General features: G+C 41.7%; 1 long non-coding RNA gene across 1 annotated transcript in view; it reads left to right on the top strand.

The window, feature by feature from the left end:
- The window catches only part of LOC132819444 (uncharacterized), a 45720-nt gene extending 30811 nt beyond the window's left edge, over window positions 1–14909 (top strand). Inside the window, exon 3 of the long non-coding RNA XR_009645083.1 lies at window positions 14825–14909. This is a non-coding gene — a long non-coding RNA (uncharacterized LOC132819444). The remainder of the gene's footprint in view (window positions 1–14824) is intronic.
- Window positions 14910–21643: the final 6734 nt, after the last annotated feature.

The following is a 21643-nucleotide window of genomic DNA, read 5'->3' as shown; positions in this document are numbered from 1 at the left end:
TGGTTAATGACAACAATTTAAGAACAATATGGCCCATCATGCCACTGCCAACCAGCACAGCCTTAAATTGTCAGGGATTTTTTTTTTCACAATTTGGCTTCGTAGTGCACAGACGTTCAATGCAATGGAAGTGTTTTTTTTGTGTCCAAATCAGTCTCTGTGCTATATACATACGATTCTGGTGCAGGCCACAGGAGATGCCCAGGACCAAACCTAGTTACCCAGCTTAGAAGCAGATACTAAGCTGTTAGATTTTTCTCTAATCAACCTATTCAGGGACATTATGACCTACCTCTGGACTTCAACCAGGGAACTATTAGTCCAGTAGCAGGGAGATAATGTGTTAACATGTTCAAATAAAGGACACAACACCTGGTGGGGAGGAGAGGCAAGGGCCTCATGGTATTGCCACTGGACTGTTAATTCAGAGACCCAGAGAATGTACTAGGGACCTGAGTTCAAATCCCACCATGGTAGATGGTGAAGTTTGAGTTGAACAACAAAAACAAATGTGGGATTAAGAGTCTAATGATGACCATGAAACTATTGCTGATGTCTAGAAAAACCTATCTGGTTAATTCAGGGAAGGAATCTGCCATCCCGACCAAGTCTGTGACTCCAGACCCACAGCAATGTGGTTGACTCTTAACTGGCCTCTGGGTTTAATGCTGGGTTAGTCAATAATGCCCTTCTCCTGCGAATGGATTAAAACAAAAACTACCTCTGCTCCTTCTTGCAACTTTGACCTTCACTCAGTCGCCAGCATCAGGGAAAAAACAATGCTAAACATCACAGAAATGAAAAATCGATTAGCATTTGCCATCTCTCCTGACTTTACCCTTGCCCTTGTATTTTCCTGTTCATGTCCCTTTTCCTAATCCCCATCATTATATTACTCCATTCCTCATTCCTATCCCTTCTCTAACTTCATCTCGATCCCTGTCTGACTCCCTAACCCTAATTCATTCGCTAATCCTGTCCTTATCATATTCACCATTTTTATCCCTGTTAATCCGACTTGTATGTATAACTGTAAATGTGCAAGACTCAAACAGAAATTAAAATAATTTTCTGGTACATTGGCTGTCACAATTTGCTCAGTTGTTCTTTTCATTATAAATGGTTCCCAACTGTGAAGCTTTGGCATTGCTACCTTACTTTATCTGGGTAGATAATACAACTTCATAAAAGCTGGACATTTATGGCTGAAGGTTTTTCTTAGTAATTTTATGATTTTCAAATGCATTTGGAGAAATGGAATAGAACAAATGACCTAAAATACAATGATGGAAATTTCAGGAGCTGGAATTGGAGCTGAGTGAAAAGGATCTGGAGGCGACAGTGCAGTGGGTGGGAGAAGAATCAGTGACAGTTAACAGCAAGGAAATGGGCTCCATGTAGACTAATGCATTTTCAAATTGTGCCTGAACATTCTTTAAAAATTGGAAAATCTCCTGAAGGCACATCTCCAGAGCCACTGCTTTATAGTGTCTAAATAAGTTAAATTACATTTTATTAGAAGGGGTTTCCAGAATGTTGCCAGTGTTTTGAGGATTCCATTCTGTGATTCCGTCTGTTTATAATTAGATTGTTGGCTAGCAGAACTCATTAAGGAAAATTTTGTTTTCGTACATGGAACTCTGAGCTTATTACTATCGTTTTAGAGTGTGTTCTGTCTAAACCTGCACACTTTCCAACAGAAACCACAGATCAGTGGCTTTGAAGACCTCCCTGCTGCAATGTCTTGTTTCAAAGCCAATGATCTTGATCATGAAATCAATCATTAAAAACAGCACATTAAGCCGCAGCATAGATATCTAACTTAGTCAGTGATATGGATTACTTCCCCCACCTCATTTGTTCAATCACTGAGCAGTGGCAGCACACTCAGAGTATGCTGCATTGCTCTGGATGACCCAGGCATGCTGCCAGTATGGGCCATCACACTGAGAAATGACCATAAGAGCATGGACATGGCTAAAACACTGTTGGAAAACAGGAGCCAAGCTATTTTGGATGACTTATATTCTCAAAGTGCCTTTGCCGAGGCCTCTGAAAAGATGGTCTCAGATTTAAAAACCCATTGCCAACACCTTTTGATGACTCTGAAATTGATGTCTTTGGGCATAACCTGAGATGGGAAGATCGTGGCCCTTCCATCTTGCTTCAGTTCTTTGAACGTGTTGGTGCAGGCCCGGGTTCATTTACTCGGGGAGGTCCCAGAAATCCTGGAACAGTACAAATGGTTGTAGTTCCAAGGTAGTGAATCTACATCCACTTTCTGCTGCATAACGTAGACACTGAGCATTCCCTGTGAAATATGGAGAGAAATAATTTGCCACATTTGTCATTTACAGAACATGGAACATAACAACGTAATATAGGCCCTTTGACCCTCGATACTGCATCGACCTGTGAAACCAATCTGAAGCCCATCTAACCCACACTATTCCATTCTCGTCCATATGCCAATCCAATGACCACTTAAATGCCCATAACGTTGGCGAGTCTGCTACTGTTGCTAGCAGTGCGTTCTATATCCCTGCTACTCTCTGAGTAAAGAAACTATCTCTGCAGAGCGCAACCAAAATAATAAGCAGGGGTTGAGAGGTGTTCAGGACTATTCTCCTTCAGAAGATGAATTTGAAGTAGAGAGACCAACTGGGTATTTCCCCAAAAACTAAACAAACATCAGTGATGGTACTTACAATACTGCAGGAAACACTTTGTCTTAATTTATTCATGGGATGTGGTCATCACTGGCCAGGCCAATATTGATTGTCCATCCTTAATTCCAAGAAGGCAGTTGAGAGTCAACCACATTGCTGTGGAGTTGGAGTCACATTTAGGCCAGACCAGGTAAGGATGGCAATTTTTTTTTCCCTAAAGGACATTACTGAACCAAATGGGTTTTTCCCAACAATTGGCAACAGCAATGGTCAATTTTCGATTCCTAATTCCAAATTTTTATTAAATTCAAATTCCACTATCTACTGGGATCCCAGGACCCCAGGCCAATACCTAAGTCTCAGAACTGACAGTCCAGTGATAATACCATTGATAATATTGTCTTTGCAAGGCCCAGTGAGTTTCCTGACTGTATTTTAGCAAACTCACCTCATTAACTACTTATCACATCCCTATGGTATCTCTCACATCTGATTGCCATTTAATCTTGCCATATACCATTCCCAAAACAACTTGCCATTGAGCAGATATCCCAGAATTCATCTCCTTTGAAATCTTTAAAAGGTATCAAAAGCTGCACTTGACCTACTTGGCCAGGAACACCTCAGTGAAAGCTATCCCTCTTGCCTTGACTGAGGCCTGCTGACAACCATGACAAAGGCAAGACAGCGGTAATATAAGCCTGGTATCTCTTAGAACATGGAACATTACAGCGCAATACAGGCCCTTCTGCCCTCAATGTTATGCCAACTTGTGGAACCAATCTGAAGCCTCTCTATCCTAAACTATTCCATTTTCATCCACATGTTTATCCATTGACCATTTAAATGCCCTGAAACTTGGTGAGTCTACTATTCTTGCAAGCAGTGCATTCTATGTCCCTACTACTTTCTGAGTAAAGAAACTATCTCTGACATTTGTCCTATATCTATCACCCCTCAATTTATAGCTGTGTACCCTCGTGATAGCCATCACCATCCAAGGAAAAAGGCACTCACTGTCCGACCTATCTAACCATCTGATTATCTTGTATGTCTCAATTAAGCCATGTCTCAACCTTCTTCTCTCTAACGAAAACAGCCTCAAGTCCCTCAGCCTTTCCTCATAACACCTTCCCTCCATACAAGGCAACAACCTTGTAAATCTCCTCTGAACCCTTCCAAAACTTCCACATCCTTCCTATAATGCCGTGACTAGAGCTGTATGCAATACTTCAAGTGTGGCTGCACTAGCGTTTTGTACAACTGTAGCATGACCTTGTGGCTCCGAAACTCAATCCCTCTACTAATAAAAGCTAACACACCATGTGCCTTCTTAACAACCCGATTAACGTGGATGGCACCTTTGAGGGATCTATGTACGTGGACACAGAGATCTCTCTGCGCATCCACACTACCAAGAATCTCACCATTCACCCAATATTCTGTATTCCTGTTAGTCCTTCCAAAGTGAATCACCTCACACTTCTCTGCATTAAACTTCATTTACCACCTCTCAACTCAGCTCTGCAGCTTATGTATGTCTCTCTGTAACCTACAATATACTTCAGCACTGTCCATAACTGTACCAATTTTAGTATCATCCGCAAATTTACTAAATCATCCTTCTATGCCCTCATCCAGATCATTTATAAAAATGCCAAACAGCAGTGGACCCAAAACAGATCACCATTAGTTACACCACTAGTAACTGAGCTCCAGGATGAGCATTTCCCATTAACCACCACCCCCTGTCTTCTTTCGGCTAGCCAATTTCTGATCCAAACTGCGAAAGCACTCTCAATCCCGTATGTTGTGTAGTAGCCTACCATGGGGAGTCTTATCAAACACCTTAATGAAATCCATGTACACCACATTAACATCTTGACCCTCATCCACCTGTTTGGCCACCTTCTCAAAGAACTCAATCAGGTTTGTGAGGCACGACTTGCCCTTCAAAAAATGATGTTGACTGTCCCAAATCGACTTATTCCTATCAAGATGACGGGCTTTTGCCTGAAACATCGATTCTTATCGAATACTGTCTGAACTGCTGTGCTTTTCCAGCATCACACTCTCGACCCTAATCTTACTCTCATCATTCTTTTGTCACCTCTAACCTAAAGAAAGCTTCAGGGTTTTCCCCAATCCTATCTACCAACATGTCCCCTCCTCGCTCATCTTAGATCTCTCTTTAGGTCTTTCCTGACTGACTCGTAACTCCCAATCGCCATAACTGTACCATGTCGATTTAATACCAGTTCCTCAAATCCTTCTTATTGTTACTTTTGAAACATTAATAACAGCAGTTTAGATGTATTTGGGCATGCAAGTGTTATTGGGTGGCTCAGTAGTTACCTCACAGTGCCAGTGACCTGAATTCTAGTTCAGCCTTGGGTGGCTGTCTGAGTGGAGTTTACACATTCGCCCCAAGTCTCTGTGGATTTCCACTGGGTGCACCAGTTTCATTTCACAACCAGATGTGTTGGTTAGATGGATTGGCTGTGCTAAATTGCCCTGTAGTATCCAGGGGTGTGCAGGTTAGATGGGTTAGCCATGGAAAATGTGGAGTTACAGGGATAATGTGGGGGTCTATTTCTGTGTGGGATTCTCTTCTATGGATTGGTGCAGACTCAATGGGCTGAATGACCTCTTTCTGCACTGTAGAGTTTCTATGATTCTAATTACTGACTGAGTTACATGCGCAGTGTTTCAGAGGGAAGTTTGGATGTCTAGGTTTCCTTCTGTGCTCCATACCATGCATCTTTCAGCCTTGTTAATCCCCCTACCTTAAATGCAGCACTGAGGCAAGAAGCATTTGATGGTTGGTCCAATCTCAGGGAGTAAGAGGTGTTTATTCCTAAGAGCTGGTTTCCATTCCTAAATTAGGTTGAGAGCCAAGTACCTATCCTAGGGCAAGTCCAAACACATGGAACTTGATCCTGGGTGTTCTGATTTCTGACCTCAAGAGGGTCTTTCTTGATGCAGACTCAGGAGTGGGTTTGGGCTTCAATCTAACATTTTAAACCTTGGCATAGTGATTAAATACAGATAGGCCTGATCCTAGGTTCAATGTCTGACCCTAAGGAGATGGGGAATTGATATGGAATGGCGGTGCTAATCCACTATGCTGCAAAACTACATGAGATTGGAGGGTCTTAACGAAGGAGCTTGAGAATAGGGGAAACATACCCACGCATCTGATCTATAAGTAGTACTGTAGAGGCATTCATTTTCTCCACAACACTGTCTTTGCATTATTTTTAGCTGCTGGATTCTTACTGAGATCTGTGTTGGCCCTCAATGTTTTATGGAAGTGCAAATTACTGCAGATGCTGGAATCGGTACTGAAAACAAAAAATGCTGGAGATCACAGCAGGTTAGAAAGCATCCACAGAGAGAGAACAACCTAACCTTTTAAGTCCAGACAACTTTGTCAGAGCTGAGTTGGCTCTGATGAAGAGTTATCTAGAATCAAGATGTTAGCTTGCTCCCTCAACATTTTATGATTGATATCAATGACTTATATGGGGTATTGAAGACACGGTGTCTAGATTTGCAAATAACATAAAGGTACATAGGACAGGTTGTGAAGATGACATATCAAGGACGAGATTGAGTCAGTGGGCACAAATGTGGTGAGTAGAGTGCAATGTCTGAAAATGTAAAATTGTTCATAGTGGCAGGAAGAATTAAAACAAAGACCATACCTAATGGAGAATGACTGCAAGAATCTCAGGTGCAGAGGGATCTTGGTGTTCTGATGAATGACACACAATTAGTTGGTGTGCAGGCACAACAAGTCATTAAGAAGGTTATTAGAATGTTATCCCTTATTATGAGAGGAATTTAGATTTATATTTATTGTCACATGTATATAAAAATACAGTGAAAAGTGTTTTTTGTCTGTTATACTCAAAGTGTCGGCATGCTCTTGCACCATCTTGAAATGCTGAATATAATGCATTGAACGTAAATGTGAGTTTGTTATGGTTCACTTATACAGGACATGAGTGAGTCACATCTCAAATATTCCATGCAGTTTTGGTCTCCTAAAGGAAGGATGCATTAGAGGTAACTCAGAAGCAGTTTACTAGACTGAAATGTAGAATGTGTAGACTGTGTTAAGAGGAAAGAGTGGGCAGGTTGGGCTTTTTATTTAAAGTGGAGTTTAGAAGAGTGAGAGGTTGACCCTATGGCAATGTAGAAGATCCTGAATAAGCTTGACTAGGGGGGGCATGGAAAAAATGTTTCCTCTTGTGGGTCAGTCTAGAACTGGTCAGTCAAGCAGGACAGGAGTGAGGGGATCTTGAAACTCTCTCCCCAATAAGGAAATGGAAGTAGGGATCACAAAATATTTTTAAGGCAGAGGTGGATTCCTGCTAGATAAGGGAATCAAAGGTTGTCAAGGGCAATGTGAAATTTGCAATGTATCGTGTTCTGACGGGAATGTGGAATTTGAAACACAGATCCGTCACGTTCTCATTGAATGGTTGAACAGACTTGAAGGACAGAATTGCGTATTGCTGCCCCTAATTTGTACATGTGTAAGTTCATATAGGTTTCCTGAGGTCTGGGATCACTCTTTGTAAAACCTATAAAATGGTTTAAACCAGAGACTGTCAGCCTCAGTAACGTATTTAAATATCAAACTCCCTCCTGAGATGAGATAGACTGTCCAACCTTTGTCTGTATCTGTAAAACCTGGAAAGCAGTATTGGGAGCGATATTTCCCAAGAAGCACACAATTTTGCTCGATTTAATCTATGCCCTCACCCAGATTCATGGGCTGATGCATTTAAAATTCACTGCAAAGTACAAAATAAATTGCTTGAGATTAAGACATCTTGAAAACTATTGTTTCTTCAATTGTCAACGTTCTTATAAGAGTCAGATCAGTTATGAAATGGATTTGGGCACTGGAATTACCTCTGCAACTGGTCCATAACTATATCTCTAGTGCTTTATAAGGTAAAGTTAAAGCAATTATAGTCCCAGAGGATTATAAGACTAGTTCTGTGCTGAATTGACGAACAGAAAACAATTAGTTTCAAACATAGCAGTAGCTTAAAAAACTACATTTTTTTTTCCTCAAGCATTAATTTTTTTGGAAATATCACCTCCTGTCAAAGTACAAGTATAGGTCACTCAATATACAATTAACATCAGTTACATTATTTGGCTATTCAATTATGTCAGACAACAAGACATCCAAAAAGGCGAACTTTAAGAAGAGATGCCACCAATGACTGAGGAAACATTCCTAGGATTATATCACATTGGTTAGCAATGGGAAAGGGAGATACCTTTCAATCAGCTAATATTATGTGTTCGGTTTGAGATGACATCTAGCATGTGCTTTGGTGTTGTGCAATAGCCAAAGACCAATACTGGACAGCAACTATGAAGGTGATCAGGGTCTATGCAGTTGGATCCACAGTCAGTAGGAAGCCGTGAGTCGCCTCTATTAGGGTCAGCCTGTTGCATTATGTTCCATTCAGGCATTTGATGGTGCCTTCCCATCAGGCCATGGACTCTGAGGATGGACAATTTCACCCACTGAGAGCTGCTGGCTAATCTGACGTTGGCATCTCATTGGAAGGCTAAGTTCACTGGGGAGGTTAATGATCACCTGAGGTCTCGGGTTGTCACTAGAGCCCAGCCGGTCCAGAGCTGAGGGATGATGGGAGATGACCATGGGGCCAGTGTTGCAGGGAAAGATGGTCAGAACCAAGGGCTGGGGACTGATTTCCCAGACCTTTCCCAATCAAGACTCCCCCTGTGACCTCACCCCCTTTCCTGCCCGAGAGCCCTGAAGCAACTCGGTATGGATTTGCTCATTGTGCTCCCTGTATAATCACTTCCAACTATAATATTAGGGAGGGCAAAAGATTCCAGCCAGCAGGTCCACTTGGATGTTTCTCCTAATTGTGTAGTAAGTGGAGTTTCCCAGCTTCTTTTCTCTACTATTCATGGATATGTAGAATTGAGGAGGAGATCCTGTTAGAACTTTGTTTTATGTGAAGGAATCATGCTTTACACACAAACCTTGAAGCAATTTTTAAATCTCATCATATGCAATGGAACAGCTGGTCATTCCTTACTACTGTGTTATTGTTCTCTGGCCGGATCTACATCAGCTAACTTCTGTTTTTGTTTATAAAAGGGTAGAAATACTTCAAAGCATCAAATTGTCTAGGTTTTCTGCTAAACTACAAGGTCAGGCAATGCAGAAAAATCTCTCACTCAATTTTTTGTATGTTTATTCCTACTTATTTCCAGGATCTATTTCATTGATATATTGTAGGCAACCTTCCAGCATTGAAAATGCCTGTGATTAGGAGCTTCTGCATTAGTGGTTAGGGTTCTGGCACTTACTGCAGGATATAGTGGCCTGCAGCAGATTACGGGGGCACATGGGTGTTTATGATAACATTGTGTTTGTTTATTTAATTTCTCTATTCACATATAACATATTAATTTGCATCACTTTCCCTGTGATTTTACACACAGAGGGCCAACTTGGGTTTTTAGTTACTTGATGATAAATGTGAAGGCATGAACTAACTGAGGCCAGTTGATGTACATGCGATTAGTGGATGATTGGCGACAGGACTGTTTTGTGTTATGGTGACAAAAGACGAGGTGGGAGTCTTGATAATTACCTTTGATTCAATGTGAACAACTAGCTAAACATTTGGGATACCTGAGGGGCACAGCAATATTATCAGTTATCTGAAATTAGGGGCTCCATCTTCCCGTCTTTCTTACCTTTTCCTTGTCATTGAAATCCTCATTAGATGAAGAGGCATGAGCGTTTTGAGCCTCCTGTATCTCTGGTTCTCATTGTTGTGTTGGGGCATATCTTGGAGATATTGGAGTACTGGAGGAAACTGCCAGGCCTATCCAGGCACCTTGAGCATGCTCAGTGACGCATCTGGTTGCCATATGGTTCATATTGTTGTCTGCCTGTTGCACAATGGTGAGGATGCTCTGAAGTGCAAACATTACATTTGAGGGGATTATGCAGTGTTCTCCAACAGCCAGACCTGAAAGCTGGTTCCAGAGTGACGAACTTGAGATGTTGTATTTCTGCAGTATGAAAGCATTGTGGCTGCTCACAGAGAATCTGGCTTAGACCTGTATGAACCTGACAGATCTGGGTTGTTACAACAACCCTCTTGGTTGCACATCAGCTGAATGTTGTTTCTTGATGAGATTCTCCAAATAATTTCAATTCTGAACGAGATACTCCAAACGATGAAATTACTGGCTGCGAAGGGCTGATCTAACTCTCCTTCTGAAGAAGGGTCACTGAACCCAAAACGTGAACTCTAATTTCTCACCACAGTTGCTGCCAGGCCTGCTGAGCTTTTCCAGAAATTTCTGTTCTTGTTTATGATCTGACTCTCCTTCATTACTCACCTGTCCCCTCACTTGGTTACAATAAGGTGAGTTTAAAAATAAATCCCATCCCTTGTGAATAATTAATAATGCAGTTCACTAATTCCTCAAACATGAGAAAAATTAGTAGCACAGCTAATATATGCACAGCTTAGAAAAAAGAAGTTCTAAAGAGTACAAGTTACAGAACACAGGTAATCAGATCAGTCTCTAGATAGTTAATGAAGTGAGCATAGTTGAATGTTGTGGCTGTTGCAGTGCTGGTCACCAGCAGGCCAGACATCATAACTAGAGGCCCAGATGGCCTCCTTCTTCAAAGACCGCAATTTCCCCCCAGACGTGATCGACGATGCCCTCCACCGCATCTCCTCCACTTCCCGCTCCTCCGCCCTTGACCCCCGCCCCTCCAATCGCCACCAGGACAGAACCCCACTGGTTCTTACCTACCACCCCACCAACCTCCATATACATCATATCATCCGTCGTCATTTCCGCCACCTCCAAACAGACCCCACCACCAAGGATATATTTCCCTCCCCTCCCCTATCAGCGTTCCAAAAAGACCACTCCCTCCGTGACTCCCTCATCAGGTCCACACCCCCCACCAACCAAACCTCCACCCCCGGCACCTTCCCCTGCAACCGCACGAAATGCAAAACTTGCGCCCACACCTCCCCCTTACGTCCCTCCAAGGCCCCAAGGGATCCTTCCATATCTGCCACATATTCACCTGCACCTCCACACACATCATTTACTGCATCTGCTGCACCCGATGTGGCCTCCTCTATATTGGGGAGACAGGCTGCCTACTTGCGGAACGTTTCAGAGAACACCTCTGGAACACCCGGGCCAACCAACTCAACCACCCCATGGCTCAACACTTCAACTCCCCTCCCACTCCACCAAGGACATGCAGATCCTTGGACTCCTCCATCGCCAGACCATAGCAACACGATGGCTGGAGGAAGAGCGCCTCATCTTCTGCCTAGGAACCCTCCAACCACAAGGGATGAACTCAGATTTCTCCAGATTCCTCATTTCTCCTCCCCCCACCTTGTCTCAGTCCCAACCCTCAAACTCAGCACCACCATCCTAACCTGCGATCTTCTTCCTGACCTCTCCGCCCCCACCCCCACTCCAGCCTATCACCCTCACCTTAACCTCCTTCCACCTATCGCATTTCCAACGCCCGTCCCCCAAGTCCCTACTCCTTACCTTTTATCTTAGCCTGCTTGGCACACTTTCCTCATTCCTGAAGAAGGGCTTATGCCTGAAACGTCGATTCTCCTGCTCCTTGGATGCTGCCTGACCTGCTGCGCTTTTCCAGCAATACATTTTCAGTTTATATTACTGCTGTCTTGCCTTTGTCATGGTTGTCAGCAGGCCTCAGTCAAGGCAAGAGGGATAGCTTTCACTGAGACATTCCTGGCCAAGTAGGTCAAGCGCAGCTTTCGATACCTTTTAAAGATATCAAAGGAGATGAATTCTGGGATATCTGCTCGATGGCAAGTTGTTTTGGGAATGGTATATGGCAAGCTTAGATGGCAATCAGATGTGAGAGATACTATAGGGATGTGATAGGTAGTTAATGAGGTGAGTTTGCTAAAATACAGTAAGGAAACTCACTGGGTCTTGCAATGACAATAACTCCATACAACTCAATGTGACTTGCACTTCACCAAAATAACATAATGTTCAACCCGAAATGTTTGAGGGCCAATAATAAACCAAAGGGAGGCATGGCCCAGTGGTATTATCACTGGACTGTTAGTTCAGAGACCTAAGTATTGGCCTGGGGACCTGGGATCCCAGTAGATGGTGGAATTTGAATTCAATAAAAATTTGGAATTAGGAATCGAAAAATGACCATTGCTGTTGCCAATTGTTGGGAAAAACCCATTTGGTTCAGTAAAAAGAAATGCCATCCTTACCTGGTCTGGCCTAAATGTGACTCCAACTCCACAGCAATGTGGTTGACTCTCAACTGCCCTCTTGGAATTAAGGATGGACAATCAATATTGGCCTGGCCAGTGATGACCACATCCTATGAATAAATTAAGACAAAGTGTTTCCTGCAGTACTGTAAGTACCATCACTGATGTTTGTTTAGTTTTTGGGGAAGTACCCAATTGGTCTCTCTACTTCAAATTCATCTTCTGAAGGAGAATAGTCCCGAACCCCTCTCAACCCCTGTTTATTGTTTTGGTTGCCCTTTGCAAATGCACACTCTCACATTCTCTAGATCGAATTCTTTTTTGCTATTTTTCTGCCAACTCAACCAACTCTCTTCCTCTTAGAAACCTCTTCATGTCATTTCTTCCTCTGGTTGACAGTCATTTCTTTGCTATCAACCATCCAGGCAATGTTTGTATTGATGCAAATTTCCCTATCATTCCTCCCATGTCTACATGGTAGACAAGCAGGAGGCTGGAAGAACACAGCAAATCAGGCAGCATCAGGAGGTGGAGAAGTCAATGTTTTGGGTGTAACCCTTCTTCAGGACTGGGGATGGGTGTAAGGGGAGCTGCAGATAAAGGGAGTGGTGGGGGTAGGGTAGTGAAGTAGGGATAGGTGAAGACAGGTAGAAGGTATATATAACCTGGTTGGTCAATGGGAGGAATGAATCCAGTTGGTGGCAAAAAGAAGTGGAAGGGAGGTGGAGCGGCTGGAAAGGGAGTCAGAGGATGGGAAGGGACTTTATTTGAAATTGAGAACTCAATGTAGGTGGCCCAGATGGAAGATGAGGTGTGTTCCTCCAATTCATGGTTTGGTTCATTGTGGCAATGGAGAAGACCAAGGATCGTAACATCAGAAAGGGATGGGGAAAGGGAATTAAAATGGGTGGTTTGTAGGAGGTCCGGTCAGCCCCTGCAGGCCCAGCTAAGATGCTCAGTGAACCGTTCCCTAAGTTTACATTTGATCTCCCCGATGTAGACAAGATTACATTGGGAGCACCTGATGCAGTAAACTCAGTTGGAAGAGAGGTAGGTGAACCTCTGTCTCACCTGCAAGGACTGTTTGGGGCCCTGGATGGAGGTGGGTGGAGTACCGGCAGGTTTTGCATCTTTTCTGGTTGCAAGTAGCTTCCTCTGAAACCGGAAAAGATGTGAAACTAGACCCCTATCCAGGACTGCATGGATTTGAGGAAAAAGTGAGGTCTGCAGATGCTGGAGATCAGAGCTGAAAATGTGTTGCTGGTTAAAGCGCAGCAGGTCAGGCAGCATCTAAGGAACAGGAAATTCGACGTTTCGGGCATAAGCCCTTCATCAGGAAGCCCTGATGAAGGGCTTATGCCAGAAACGTCGAATTTCATGCTCCTTGGATGCTATCTGACCTGCTGCGCTTTAACCAGCTACATGGATTTGAGTAAGGCTTTCGCCAAGGTCCCTCATGGTAAGTTCATTCAGAAGATTAAGATGCATGGGATCCATGGTGACTTTCACTGTGGATTCAGAATTGGCTGGCTCAGAGATGGCAAAGGGAGGTCCATGATTAGTGGCATTCCACTGGGACCTCTGCTGTTTCTGATACATGTAAATGACTTGGACGAAAATGTAGATGGATGGGGTTAGTAAGTTTGCAGATAATACAAAGATTGGTGGAGTTGTGGATAGTGTAAAAGGTTGTCAAAGGATACAGTAAGATACAGATCAGTTGCAGATAGGGGTAGAGAAATGGGAGATGGAGATTAATCTACACAAGTATGATGTGCCGCACATTGGGAGATCAAATATTACAGAAGAGTAAATAGTTAATGGCAAGACCCTGAACAGCATTGATATACAGAGGGACCTTGTGGTTCAAATCCATTGCTCCCTGAAAGTGGCCACACAAGTAGATAGGGTGGTAAAGGACATGCATGGCATGCTTCCCTTTATTGGTTGGGGGATGGAGTACACGAGGAATGTTGCAGCTTTATAAGACTTTGGTTAGGCTGCACCTACGATATTGCATTAAATTCTGGTTGCCACATTACAGGAGGGGTGTGGAGGCATTGAGAAGGTGCAGAAGAGGTTTACTGGGATGCTGCCAAGATTAGAGGGTTTGAACTATAAGGAGAGGATAGAAAAACCAGGCTCATTTCCTTTGGAGCAGTGGAGGCTGAGGGGAGACTTGATAGAAGTCTATAAAATTATAAGATGCATAGATAAGGTTGACAGTCAAAATCTTTTTCCCAGAGTTGAAGTGTTTAATATTAGGGGGCATGCATTTAAGGTGAGAGGGTGAAAGTTCAAAGCAGATCTGAGGGACAAGTTTCTTTTAAAGCAGTAAGTGGCAAGTGCCTGGAATGTACTGCCAATGGTAGTGACGAAGGCAGATATGATAGGGACATTTAAAGGGCTTAGAGATAAGCACATTATTATGCAAGGAATGGAGGGATATGGAATAAGGGCAGACAGAAGAGATTAGTTTAATTTGGAGTCATGTTCGCATAACATTGTGGGCCAAAGAACCCTTACCTATGCTGTACTGTTCTATGTTCTATCTTAAGTCAAGCAAGATGATTGATGTTTGCGGGAACATGTGTCTGCACTTTATTAGAATTATTTTGTGAAGATAAGTTGTATTATTTGAATGAAGTGATACCATTCTGGTGGAAAGATTATGTGCAAAGATATAGTTTGAGAATGACAGAATGTTCAGAGCACTGAAAGAGGCCATTCAGCATGTTATGTCTGAGCTGGTTTTTTGAGGTAGCAGTTTACATAGTGCTACACCTGTGTCTTATAACCCTGTGTGTTCTTCCTTTTCAGATAGTAACTGACTTCCTCGTAAATGCCTTGGTTGATTCTGCCTCCACCACACACTCAGATCTGAACCACAATATATGAATATATAACTAGCTGGTCCAGTTTAGGAGAGTGTATAATTTTTAGACTCATAATGACAACATTATGTTGTCATGTAAATGGGTATAAGGCTTGTTGATTCAACATGACAGTAAAATGTTTATATAACTGTGAGCAACAAACATCAGACCTAAATCTGATGATTCCTACCATTCTAATAAGTGAAACTATAATAAACTAACCACTAGGTTTTATTTCCAGAGGGATAGAATTGAAAAGTAAGAAAACACCTCTATACCTTATATTAAACCTTGGTTATGCCATCATTCAGAGAACTATGTGCAGTTCTTTTCACTATTATAAAACAGCACTCCAGCGGATATAGATAATATTTACAAGAATAATATATATAGATAGGCAGAAAAGGGTCGATAGAGTTTTAAAAAGGCTGACAGTGACTTTATTGAGATTTTAAAAATTATGGAAGATTTTGATAGTGTGGATACAGCAGAATATTTCCTCTTGTGGACAAAAGCAGAACTAAAGGTCCACATAGTCATCAAGAAATCCAATAGAGAATTCAGAAGAAACTTCTTTACCAAAAGAGTAATGAGAATGTAAAACTTGCCACCACAAAGAGTGTTTGGAGCAAATAAAATGCATACAATTAAAAGGAAACTAACAGATTTTTACAAGAAAGTTGGGAATAGAAGACAAATTTAGATTAGATTAGAAAAAAATGGAAGAAGGTTTGAGTGTGCCACTAATAAGGAATGGACTAGATGTGGTGAATGGCCTGTTTCTCTGCCATTTATCCAATTGAAATCCAATGTAAACATTTTGCAAAGCCTTGGAATCCTTCGAAAAGTTGGTTGTTCAAATTGGACACACTAATTCAGCTAAAGGCCAGCCAGTTAACCTGAAAGATTTAGAATAACTTTGTTTGTGTACTCCATGCCAGTTCTTATAAAGTCTAAGATCTCAATTACTGTTTATCTCGCCATACTAAAATTACCTTCAAATACTTGCATATATGAACTCTGGGTCCCTCTTTGTCTGAACCCTTTAAAAGTTGGGTAATTTCAATAGTGTTGCGTCTCTTCATTCTTCCTTTCAAATTGCATTGTTTCACACTTCTTTGCAATACAGTTCTTTTGCCATATATGAGCTAATTTCTCAAGTCTGTATTTGTCCTCCTGAAGTCTATTATTCTCCTTGTATGACAGTTCTGAGTTTTGTGCCACCTAATGGCTTATATATTCCAATTACTCATAATTTATATATGTCAAAACAACAGTGGTCCTGATATTGATTTTCAGTGACATCACTATTTACTTCAGTCTGTAACACAGCCGTTCACCACTGATCTCCGATTCCTTTCTCTAAGCCAATTTTGTATCCATGCTGTTACCACTCTTTCATCATGTGGGTTTTAATTTTCCTGGTATTTTTTAAAAAAAACATTACCACTTTGGATTATTTTAATTCTTTCAAACAAAATTAGCAAAGAAATTTTCATTTTGACATGTCATCAGTTGTGCTCATATAATGTAATCACTATGCATTAAACTCAAAATGCAAAACTGCCCATCACTATGACTGAAATGTTCATAACCTTTCTCAAGTGTTTGTAACTTCTGTGTGACTTCAGTGGTAAATTGATGCCAAATAGGAAATAAAGCAACTATATTTTACCAATCTGAAGTCCTTTGGCTGGACACTGAGTTTGCGTGTAAGATTATTTTGGCACACCCAGCGATGTAAAGCTTCAGACTCCAGTGACATCCAATGAGGTTGCTCGGAAGCAGTCTCAGCTGAGATCTCATCCACTGAGTATTCTGCTCTGGTTCCTCAAGTAAAAGCACATCTATAATTAGTTCTCCATCATAGCTGCTAATTAGAATCAATAAAACTATAATTTTGACTGTGATCTTATACTCCAAAAGCAGTGATAACTTTGCAGTCTTTCTTCTGTAACTTACCTTCTGCAATTTGACATGATTAATTGCAACACTATTCTCAAGGGGTACCCCAATGATTGCTATTTTTGTGACGAGACAGATGTAGCTAACATGTAGCACTATGGGTATTATAAACAGAGAGACCTAGGGGTTCAAGGTGCATAATTCTATGAAGTTTGTGTCACATGTAGACAGGGGAAAGTGAGGACTGCAGATTCTGGAGATCAGAGTTGAGAGTGTGATGCTGGAAAATACACAGCATGTCAGGCAGCATCTGAGGAGCAGGAGAATCGATGTTTCGGGCATACGCCCTTCAGCAGAAATGAGGCTTGTGGGCCAGGAGGCTGAGAGATAAATAGGAGGGGTGTTTGGCTAGGGGGAAGGTAGCTGAGAATGCAATAGGTAGACGAAGGTGGGGGAGAAGGTGATAGGTCGGAGAGGGATGGTGGAGCGGATAAATGGGGGAGACAATGTATAGGAGGGCAAGAGGGGCTATGCCAAGTTGGAGGCTTGGGACTGGGATAAGGTGGAGGGAGGGGAAATGAGGAAACTGTTGAAATCCATATTAATCCTGTGTGGTTGCAGGGTGCCGAGGCAGAAAATGAGGCATTCTTCCTCCGGGGTCGGGTGTTTAGGGTTTGGCAATGGAGGCAGGGTGGTCAAGAAGGCATTTAGCATGCTTGCTTTCATTTTCAGAAGTATAGGAGTTGGGACTTCAAGTTGAGGTTAAACAGGATGTTGATGAGGCCCCTTTTGGAGTACTGTGTCGAGTTCTAGTCACCTTGGCTCAGATTGACTAACTCTGATATTTACAGCATTCATCCCATCAACTTCATGGCCTTTACAGCTTCATAGAACAGCAGTTAGTTTACTTTCTTGATGATCCATTGGGAGGCTAAACAATGAAATATAACCACTTGGATTCAGTATTTTTAATAGTTTGGGCTTCACTCTGACACACGTTTTAGCATTTGGCTGAGATCCAGTTGTGTCTATTTGGCATATTCATTTCTTTTTATTTATTACAGAATATCATTAATATTTTAAAGTTTGAACCACAACTTCCAAACAAAAAAAACACCTTTCATGCTGTTCGACTTAGGCTGTTGTCCATACCAAAATAACTAAATTTTGACAAAGTAGGCAGAATAGAAACATTTACAAAAAAGAACTCACAACAATTATCCTCTAGAACTACAGAATAATTGCTGTTCACCGTCTGACTACATCAAAAGGCATTAGAGTGTTCCTTGGTACAAATATTCAACCTGCGCTTATATTAAACATGTTACGTTTCATGCTAATTCTCCTGAATTAAGGAACTGAAACCCTTGCAAAGAGAAAACCATAACAACACTCTGTGTGATCAACAACTATCAAGTAATTGTACTTTCACATATATTACTCCCTTTTGAAGTATTGCCTCATCAGGATCTCACAGTAAATCATTTTTATCAAGATCAATATACTTCATTATTGCATTGTAAAAAAAACTTGCATTCTTTCATGATTAGCATAATTCAGGACAGTAATCTATAACCTTACAAACAGTGTAATGCCTGCAAGACCGGGAAAATTGTATTCAGCTATATGGTTCTTCATACTTGGATGAATTTATATGTTGATATGGCCAAGGTTCATGCTGAGGAAGTGACTCAGATTGGAAGGCAAAAACAAAGGATCACAATGGACAGTAAAGGAGAATTGACATACCATAGGAGGTGGGATAATTTGCGGGTGGTGGGGGAGTATGCAAAAAGAGAAAATGATGAAAGAAGAAATTTTATTTCTCCACAAAATTTCCTTTGATTAAAAGGACTTACGAAAGGATGCTAAGTCTTCATTTTGGTAAATACTTTGCTCAACCTCCTCTCTCAAGCAGTTAACCTCCTCCAGCAGTGAGATAATGGCTCATTTTCTTCAACTTCATTAGCTTCAGGATGTATTTGTATATTCAACATTGTATCAAGATGCAGCAAGCTAGGATAATTATGGAGACATCTGCTTCGCTTTTTCACACAGCTTTAAGGAAATTCACATCAGCAAAGACGAAGCTGTTGGAGAAGCTTGAGGAACTTAAATACAGCAAACCCCAAAGATCTGATGGCCTGCCTTTTGGATTTGAGTTGACATGTTGGTTATGAGTTTCCAAAATTTCCAAGATTCATGGTTACTTGGTAAACGAGCCCAGGCTCCATTCCACCCCAGGACACAAAACCTGCTGATTGGCAACCTCTCTCAGGACCTGTGTGTGGGTTGCCATTCAGAGTCACAGCCCATGTCATAATTGGGTAACCCTCATCGCTCTGTAACATACCTTTATTTTGTTATGTGGTTCAAATTCAGCTGGCAAAGAGCACTTCAGAATGAGTTCAGCTAGTGAGTGTCAAAAGAGTAAGGCAAAGTTTGATAATCTTTAATGCTAGTCTAATAGGTAAGACTGATGAGTTAAAGGCATGGATTGACACATGGAAGTGCAATGTTCTTGCCATCACCGAAACATGGTTGAGGAAAGGGCTGGACTGGAAACTTAACATTCTGGGCTATAGGATCTTTAGGTGAGACAGAAGAGGGTATAAAATTGGTAGTATTATTGTACTATGAATTAAGGAGTCAGTTAATGCAATAAGGAGAGAAGATATCTTGGAGGAGTCCTCAAACAAGGCTTTGATGGCAAGAAAATTAAGGGGGCAGTCACTTGACTGCGGGGGAATTATAGGCTGCCAAACACCCAGTGGGAAATGGAAGAGTAAATATGTAGACAGTTCACAGAGGTTTATAAGAGTGATAATCAGGTAATTATACGAGGGGATTTCAATTTTCCAAACATCATTTGAGATAGTCATAGTGTCAAGAGTTTAGAGGGGACAGAGTTCTTGAAATGAATCCAATGGATTTTTTTCTGTAACAATATATAGAATACCCAACAGGGATGTGGTTCTGGGGAAAGAAGCAGAGAAGTGTTTGATGCGGCAGTAGAAGAATATTTGAATGATGGCAATTGCAAGACAGTACAGTTCAAATATATTATGAACAAGGAAAAAGATGGCCTGCAAGAGATGGCTTTAGTTTGGAGCAAGGCAGATTTTATTAAAATAAAGCAGGATCTGGCCAAAGTTGACTGGGAGCAGCTGTCTGCAGGACGCTCTACAGTGGAGTAATGGGGGTCCTTCCAAAAGGAACTGGGGACAGTACAGATCCAACTTGTATCCTTTAGGGGTAAATGTGGCAGCAATACATTCAGGGAGCCCTGTATATCCAGGACAATTTCTTTTTTCATTAGGGCATAGAAAGTTGACCTTACATCTGTTTTTAAAATCACGAGGGGTATAAAGAGGGGATTTCAGGACCACGAGGCATAATTTAAGGTGGGGAGAGAAAGATTTAAAAAAAGGGATAATTTGTTTACACAGAGAGGAGTTTGTATGTGGAATGAACTTCCAGAGGAAGTGATAGATGCAGGTACAGTTACAACGTTTAAAAGACATTTAGGTAAATACATGAATGAGAAATGTTTGGAGAGAGATGGCTCAAGTGCTGGAAGGTGGGAGTAGTTTAGTTAGGGATTATGGTTGGCATGGACTGGCTGGACTGTATGACTCTATGATCCTGTGACAAATCAGGACTGGATGAAGAATGAAATAAAGGCTTTTAGAAAATCCAAAAGGAATAATTCATCTGCAGCCCTAGAGGAATGTGGGAAGTGCAAGAGGGAACTTAAGAAAGTACTTTGAAGAACAAAAAGGCGGCATGAAAAAGAACTTTTGTGCAGGATTAGGGAGAATCCTGACATTTTTTATAAATACATTAAAGGGAAGATGTTAACCAAGGACAGAGTAAAGCCCAATTAGGGACCAAGGTGGCAACCTGTATATGAAGCCGCAGGATATTGGAAGGATGTTAAATGAACACTTCTCTTTGATCTTCACTCTGGAAAAGGGGAACATAGACACAGAATTCAGGAAAAGGGATTGTGGAGAACTTGCACAGTTTGACATAGGAAGTTGAGAGGTATTGGAGCCTCTGCCAGACTTCAAACAGACAAATCTCCTGACCCGGATAAATTACATCCCAGGCTGCTGTCGGAAGTGGGGAAGGAAATTGCACACATTCTGACACAAATTTTTAATTCCTTTCTGATCAAAGTAGAAATGCCAGAGGATTGGAGGATGGCTGATGTAGTTCAGGTTTTCAAGAAACTTAGTAATTGGACACAAAGGGCAGTGGTAGAAAGCTGTGTGAGTGATAGAGGCCAATGTCCAATGGTATACCACAAGGATCAGTACTGTGATCCTTATTGTTTGCTATATACATAAATGAAATGGATGAAAATGTGGGGGGCATATTAAGCAATTTGCCCATGACACCAATATTGGTATAGTGGTTAATAGCAAAGCAGATGGTTGTAGGTTGCAAGAAGATATACGTAGATGGATCGGTCAGATGGACTGAGCAATGACAGATGGCATTTAACCCTGATAAGTGCAAGGTAATGCACTTTGGAAGAAACAACATGATGAGAGAATGAATGTCAGGACACTGGGTAGCTTAAAGAAACAGAAGAACCTTGGTGTAATTATTCACAAATCCCTGAATTCGGCAGAATACATGAATAGAATAGTTCAGTAGGCAAATGGGAACTTACGTTCATCAATCGTGGCATAGGGTATAAGAGCAAGGAGGTAACGTTGAAGTTGTACAGAGTGTTGGTCAGGCCATACTGGAGTACTATGTGCAGTTCTGGCCATCTCACAACAGGAAGAATTTGACAACACGAGAGGGGGTACAGAGGAGATTCATCAGGATGTTGCCTGGGATGGAG

Source organism: Hemiscyllium ocellatum, chromosome 10 (assembly GCF_020745735.1).
Source record: "Hemiscyllium ocellatum isolate sHemOce1 chromosome 10, sHemOce1.pat.X.cur, whole genome shotgun sequence".
NCBI classification, from domain to species: domain Eukaryota; kingdom Metazoa; phylum Chordata; class Chondrichthyes; order Orectolobiformes; family Hemiscylliidae; genus Hemiscyllium; species Hemiscyllium ocellatum.
Note: the sequence above shows the minus strand (reverse complement) of the source record. Positions and strands in the feature narration are given on the sequence as shown.